A 6,651-nucleotide genomic window follows, 5' to 3' on the forward strand; every position below is an offset into this window, starting at 1 on the left:
GGGCCTCCTGCTTGATCTACAGAAATGCTGGAAGTGAGACCTGGCCATCTGTGTCTTAACAACCTCCAGACGATTCTGATGCAGGCTAACTTTTGAGAACTGCTACTTTTGATAAATTGTGTAATTTAGCCCTCATGAAAATACTAAAAAAGTTGCTTATTAAAAAGAAGATACAGACACCTAGAAGGGCCAAAGAGGGTTGTCTAGGTCTCTTCTGAAGTCCCACCATGACTGTTTTGGGGCATTTGGGAGCGTCCAGAGGTAGCACTTTCCCTTACTTTCTTGTCTAGCAGCCACTTTCTCCAAGTTTCCTTCAAACCTTTGCAAATGCATACAGAAAGAGAAGAGAGAGGACGGAACAGCACGCAAGTGGGGACAGCCCAGAGATCGGCAAAGGGGGCATAACCCAAATTTTAGCATTAAGGGTCATTTAGGAAGCCGCTGAGGGCATCTTCACTGTTTGCCTCTGTCCTGAGTGCAGGCAGCTTGGCCACCCCCAGATGGGGCTCTGGTGTCCTTCAGCACTGACAGCTGGCTCTGCTGGGCAGGAAGTGGCAGCCGGGCCCCTCTTGGAAAGTGTCCTTAGTCAGGGGGTGTGCTCCTTGTGTGGCCAGGGTGAGCCGGAGCGCAGAAGGCCAGATGTTAGCTCTGGGACTGTGCAAGAATCGGCGCCAATGCCATTTGGTCTCGGCTGTTGCATCCTGTGACCCCAGGGAACTTCAGCGTTTGCTGCTTGTAAGCCAGCTGTTTATGGCACCTCTGAACAAGCATAAAATGTCTTGCTAGCTGTTTTTTTTTTATGTAATCCTTTAAAGTTTGCTTTGACTACTGTGAAGTTTGTTAATGGAAAAATCAACATGTCTCTCTGACTCCAGCTCAGGCCAAGAGGCTGCTGGGCTTTTGATTATTTTCTTATAGTTTCTTCTAGTCTGGCCTAAGGTTTGCATGAGCTGATGGTGAATTCATTCTATCGACATGAGGGAGCTTCTGCACAAGTATCAGATTCAGGGACATGGCAATGAGCAAACAGCCCCTGACTTCATGGAGCTGATCTTCTAAAGGAGGGAACAAATGGCTTTGGTAATTTGCTAGATGGTATGAAGAAAAGGAAACAGAGTGATAGGGTACCAGGTGTCTATTGCTGAATAATAAACCACCCCAGGACTCAGTGGCTTAAAATAATAACTATTCATTGCTCACAACCAAGGCTGGGCTCACCATCATGGTTCCTTGCTAGTTGCCTGGGCGGCTGCTTTTGGCTTGCAGGTCAGTTGATACCTAGGATCATTGGAGATCAGCTGGACCCCCCATCCCCTGTCTCTCTAGCGCAGACCGTCTTCTCCATGTGACTTCTCAACGTGGTCTTTCTGGCAGGGGTGACGCTAGACTTCCTACCTGGGGGCTCAGAGCTTCCAAGCTCAAAATGAAAGCCACCAGGCCTTCTTAAGGCCCACCATCTCCTCTGGTCTATTCTACGGTTTAAAAAGAAAAGGCTCAGCCAGGTGCGGTGGTATACGCGTGTAATCCCAGAGGCTTGGGAGGCTGTGACAGGAGGATCAAAGTCAGCCTCAGCAACTTAGAGAGGTCCTAGATACCTTAGCTTGACCCTGTCTCAAAATAAAAGATTAAAAAAAGGCTGGAGATGTGGCTCAGTGGTTAAGCACCTCTGGGTTCAATCCCTGGAATAAACAAACAAACAAACAAACAAATAAAACTCACAGGACCAGTACAGATTCCAGGGGACAGGACTGTGTATGGATTACGTATTGGGAGGAATGGTCTATTTGGGGTCACTGATTAAAGAACTATCCCAGGGATGGTAGACCAGACAGTAATTAGACTAATGGAGTGGGTGGTCCAGGAAGACTGAGAGGTGCCATGTGGGCTGAGGCCTGATTGACAGTGTGGAGCCCACCAGGTGAAGATCTGGGGGTGAGTGTTGCCAAGAGGTGTTTCTTCTCTCTTACAATGTCCCCCTGGCCTTCTGCTCCCCAGGCAGAAGCTGGATGAAGAGCCTCTATTGCACAGAGCGAGAGAAACAGAAGGAGAAATCTGGAGGGAGGAGGATCAGTGTTAGTCAGCGTTTTCACTGCTGTGACCAAAAGACCTGACCAGAACAATTAGAGGAGGAGGACAAGTTTATTTTGGGTCTCGCGGTTTCAGAGGTCTCAGAACCTAGATAGCTGGCTCCGTTCCTCGGGGCCCCAGGTGAGGCAGAACATCATGTGGAGCACTGTGAACCCCTGCTAATGGGAACAGGTTTGGTTTGTGTTTCTGTCCCTTGTGCTTGGGACAGTGCCTGGCACCAGAAGGCAGAATAAGTGCTTGTAGTGAGTGAAAAAAAATGAAGGGAGGGGACCCAAGGAACACCTGTCCGGCCCCCTTGTTTTATGAACATAGAACCTAGTGCCAGCAGGGCGAGGTGGCCGGCGGGGAGATGTGCCCAGACTTCTCTCCTGGGCAGTGTGCTTCCTCTCCCCTGGAGGCTTCCTTGTTCAGATGACAGGCATGCTGCTTTCACCAGGAAATGAAATCCCAGTGGTTTCCTTGCCCGTCTTCCAACCTTCTTGTATAGGAAGGATGGAAAGGAAGTCATTTCCAATGCACACCTTTGAAGTCCTCCTTCAGGCCTGAGCTGGGGCAGGGGCAGGCTTGACTAGGAGAGCTGTGAGGGGTGACCTCAGGCCTGGTCCCCAGCTTCAGGCAGAACCTTCAGGCAACTCCCCTCTGCTCCTCTCTGCTTCCTTCAGTTCACACCTCCTCTGAATGAATATAACTGAGAGTTGAGGGTGCCTCCCACTTCATTGTGGGCTACAAAAGGCTTAGGGTAGGATTTGCATATTGCTAATTATAGTTGATTCCGATTTTGGAAAAAAAATCATTGATCTGTTTATAACTTACAGTCATTTGCAAACCAATTACCTTCTGGCATCTTCTCTCTTGCTAAAAATGAGCTATTGTTTTTCTCTATTTTTTTTTTTAAAATGATCTGGGCCTTATGCATGATGGACCAGCTTCTCTGTCTGCCTGAAAGAGATAAGTATGCAAAATCCTGGGGGTTGGAACTGAGACCTAAGGCTCTGAATTTTCCTTATTGTCTGCACTGAGTAGGTGTGCAATGTCTTTGGCAGAAATAAGAAATTGGAAACATTCTTGCGCAGAGCATGTGGTTAATACAGATGCATGGGCCTTGCTTTTTTCCTCTTGCGTTGTGTAAGGGGTGGCCACAAAATCGGCTCATGATAGGCACAGCCGGCCCAAATAGCGCTCATTAGGGATCTACTTGTTTAGTGGAAGGAATCCTAGATTTTGGAAGGCAAAGGCCCTGAGGGTTTAGATGATGACTCTACTTATTGTGTGTTCTTGGGCAAGTCATTGCACATCTCTGAGCCTCAGAGGGGGAGAAAACAGGGATCACCTTGGATCACCTCAGTAATCAAGATAAAAAAATGTTTTAATGGGACTTTTTAACAAATTGAATGCACCTCATTCTCTGAAGGGGAAGTGCTCCCTCTTGCTCTTTCAAACATGGACGAGTTGGAAGGACAATCATGACCTCAGCCCACCCTTGGGCTGCCTTTTGGGAAGTCATTCTCAAAACGCAGCCTCTACCCACAGCACCAGCTTCCCGAGAACTTATTCAAATGTGAATTCTTGGACTCTGGCCCCAGACCTACTGGACCATAGGTACCAGTGACCACAGGTACCCAGTGAGTTGCCAGTGAGAAGGGGCCTTCTCTCTTCAGGTCAGAGCCCCCCTCCCATTATATTTTGAATGAACTGGAAAGAAAGATTATGCTGCTTTCTAACCCAAGGCTGCAGTGAGAAAAGGTATAACCAAAGGAGCCATCTCCATTTCTCTAAGTTTAATGCCCTGCTCAAATGTGTTTAATTTTCTTGTCAGAGCAGACAGTTTAAATATCTCATTTACCACAGTGAGCCTTGTCTTCTGAGCCCTGCTCTGCTAAGCTTGGGTGGCAAAGATGTTTTAAGAACCGATGCTCTTTTGTTTCTTTTAGAGAACCGAGCAAAGAGTAAACATGTGATTTCTTCTCTTTTTTTTCCCATTTAACTAAATATCTTTCATTTGGTTTTTAAAAAAGCTCCTCTTGCTCTGGTGGGCTGATGCACTTACATAAATCCCATCAACTTTCTATTCATGCATCTTTGGGAGAAACATTAGAAAATAATCTCTCCGCCTCTTCCACTCTGCCTGAACCCATCCGGTCCGACTGAAAGCCATTTCTGCATAAAAACCCAATCATCCCCTGGTCACACACATGGCAGGGGGAATGTTTAGTTGTTAAAATGTAATTGGTTAATTTGTATTATGCAGGTTCCATTTCTTTCTGTGTTGACATTCAGCTTTGTCTACAAACAGAGCTGCTCGGTGGGACTTTCCCTGCTGAGGGGAATGTTCCATATCTGCTGCCGCAGCTAGCCACAAGTTGAGCTTTTGAAACAGGACTGGAGCCACAGAAGCACTGAATTTGAACTTTATTTAAATTTAATTCTTTTAAATGTGAAGTTTGAAAAGCCACATGTAGCTAATGGCCACTGTTATGGATAATGTAGGTCTAGGAATGACATTGCTCCTGGGTAGAAGGGAGTGGCCTCCAAATACTGCTGCTCAGAACCCCCAACACCTGGGAAGGGCAGAGGAGGAGTGTGGAGGGGGTCGGCTTCCTTACAGGCAGCCCGGGTCTGCTCCCACACCCTCTTCTGAACCTCGCCACTCTCAAGTCATCAGCAGGTGCTCCCAGCCTCTTGGACTCTGAACACAGCTGGCTCTTGAGTGCTCAGAACATCTGGAGGCAGGGTAGGACCCACAGTGAGGGAGAACATGGGCAGGGAGTTGCTAGGGCAGGATCTCTTGGGATCATGAGATGTAGGAGCACTTCCCTTAGTATCTTGGGGTCCAAGGTCACTCATCTGGAGCCCAGGTGCTGCTGAGCTGCCTGCAGTGTAAGGGAGCGAAAGCGATTTGCTTCCAGGCTGTGACTCTGGCGTAAACAGCTGGCTGGTTTTAGAAGGCAGAGCCTAGCCAGGGAGACTGACATCACTGAGTGTTCATGACTCTGGGCACTTAGGCTGTGTGATGGAGAATCTTCCAGCTAAAAGGGAGGGCGAGGCAAGCCAGGATTAGCTAGCTACAACAGAGAGGTGGGATGTTCAAAGGGAAGGGGGTCACTTGGGATGGAAGTGGAGGTGGGCACGGAAGCTTCTGCTGCCACACAGGGAAGGCAGGGATACCCTGATACCTCCCACTCCTGCTGATGACTACTGGTCTGATCCAACAAGAAGTCAGCTAACACAGGAGCTGGTGTTTGCATGTGTATGTACATTTCAAGCATGAGCCTCTACTGTGTCCCCAGCACAGAGTTGCAAAGGTCTGTTTCTCCTGCTTCCTACCCTGGCCCTTCTCCCTGAGCTCCCTTTCCCCACTGTGCCCAGGCAGACCTCTGCCCTCTCCATGTATCAGTAGGGATGGAATGGGCCTCTTAGGATGCTGCAGAGTGGTAGTGGTGCCTATTTGAACTGATTTTTTTTTAATTGTGGCAAAGTTCACATGAAATTTATCACTATAAATCCATTTAAAAATGCAAGGTTCAGGGACTTCAGTGTAGTCACATTGTTGTGCACCATCTCCAGAACCCTTCATCTTGCAGAACAGAAACTCTCGGCATTAAGTGCTGACTCCCTGACTCCTCCCACCCAGCAGTACCGTTCCACTTTCCATCTCTATGAATCTGACTACCGTGGGTATCTCTGAACTGAACCACTTTTGAAGTGACTGCCCATTGGGAGGTCCTGTGATTGGGTCTTTAGAGCAGAGTATTCCTGCAATTTAAAACAAAAACAGACAAACACAAAAAGAACTATGTAGAATGACTGGGCCTGGGGTTTTCCTTTCAGAAATAGAAAGAAGCTCAGGAAAGGCTTCTGGGGAGGCTCCGGGGGGGGGGGGAGGGGGGACTCTTCACCTGGCACATGTCCTAAGCCTTCTTCTTGTGATATATGAGTTGGTTAGGTTGCTGCCTTTTCCATTGACCGGGACTCTCAGACAGAAGGATACCAAAGGTACACCACGGCTCCCGGAGCTCCCGACACCGTCTCCCTGCTCCATTGTGGAAGAGCCACCCAGTTCCCTCTGCTTCCATAGCTTCCTCCAGTTCCATCGCCCCAGTCTTCTCTCTGGCTCCCTTTTCTGCCTATTCCATTCAGCAGCATGAGGAGCTCAGGAGGGATCAGCTACCCTGTGGTGGACCCCTGGTTGAGGGTGTATCATCCTTCTATAGTAAGGTATTAATTGAAAAGTTCCTATGTTTCAAAATAATTAAATATAGAAGTAGAGTCCCAGGGAGGGATGGTCAATCGCCCCCAAAACTCACAGCTTCCTACTAGTGCCAAAGTTGGGACTGGATGTCAGGTCTCCGAAACTCTAGCGGGGTGCTCTGTCCACGACAACCTCCCACTTGGCACCAGGTCGTTTTGGTTCCTTAGAGGGCCAGGGAAGGCTATCACTTCCTGGGGTGGCTTCTAGAGACTCTAGCTAGAGCCAGGAGGCGAGCAGAGGCCTTGGCCTATTTGGATGGGGAGCCTGTACCTTGCTTCTGTCCCTTGGTGGGAGAGCCACCATCAGCTCTAGGA

This window comes from Urocitellus parryii, chromosome 5 (assembly GCF_045843805.1).
Source record: "Urocitellus parryii isolate mUroPar1 chromosome 5, mUroPar1.hap1, whole genome shotgun sequence".
NCBI classification, from domain to species: Eukaryota; Metazoa; Chordata; class Mammalia; order Rodentia; family Sciuridae; genus Urocitellus; species Urocitellus parryii.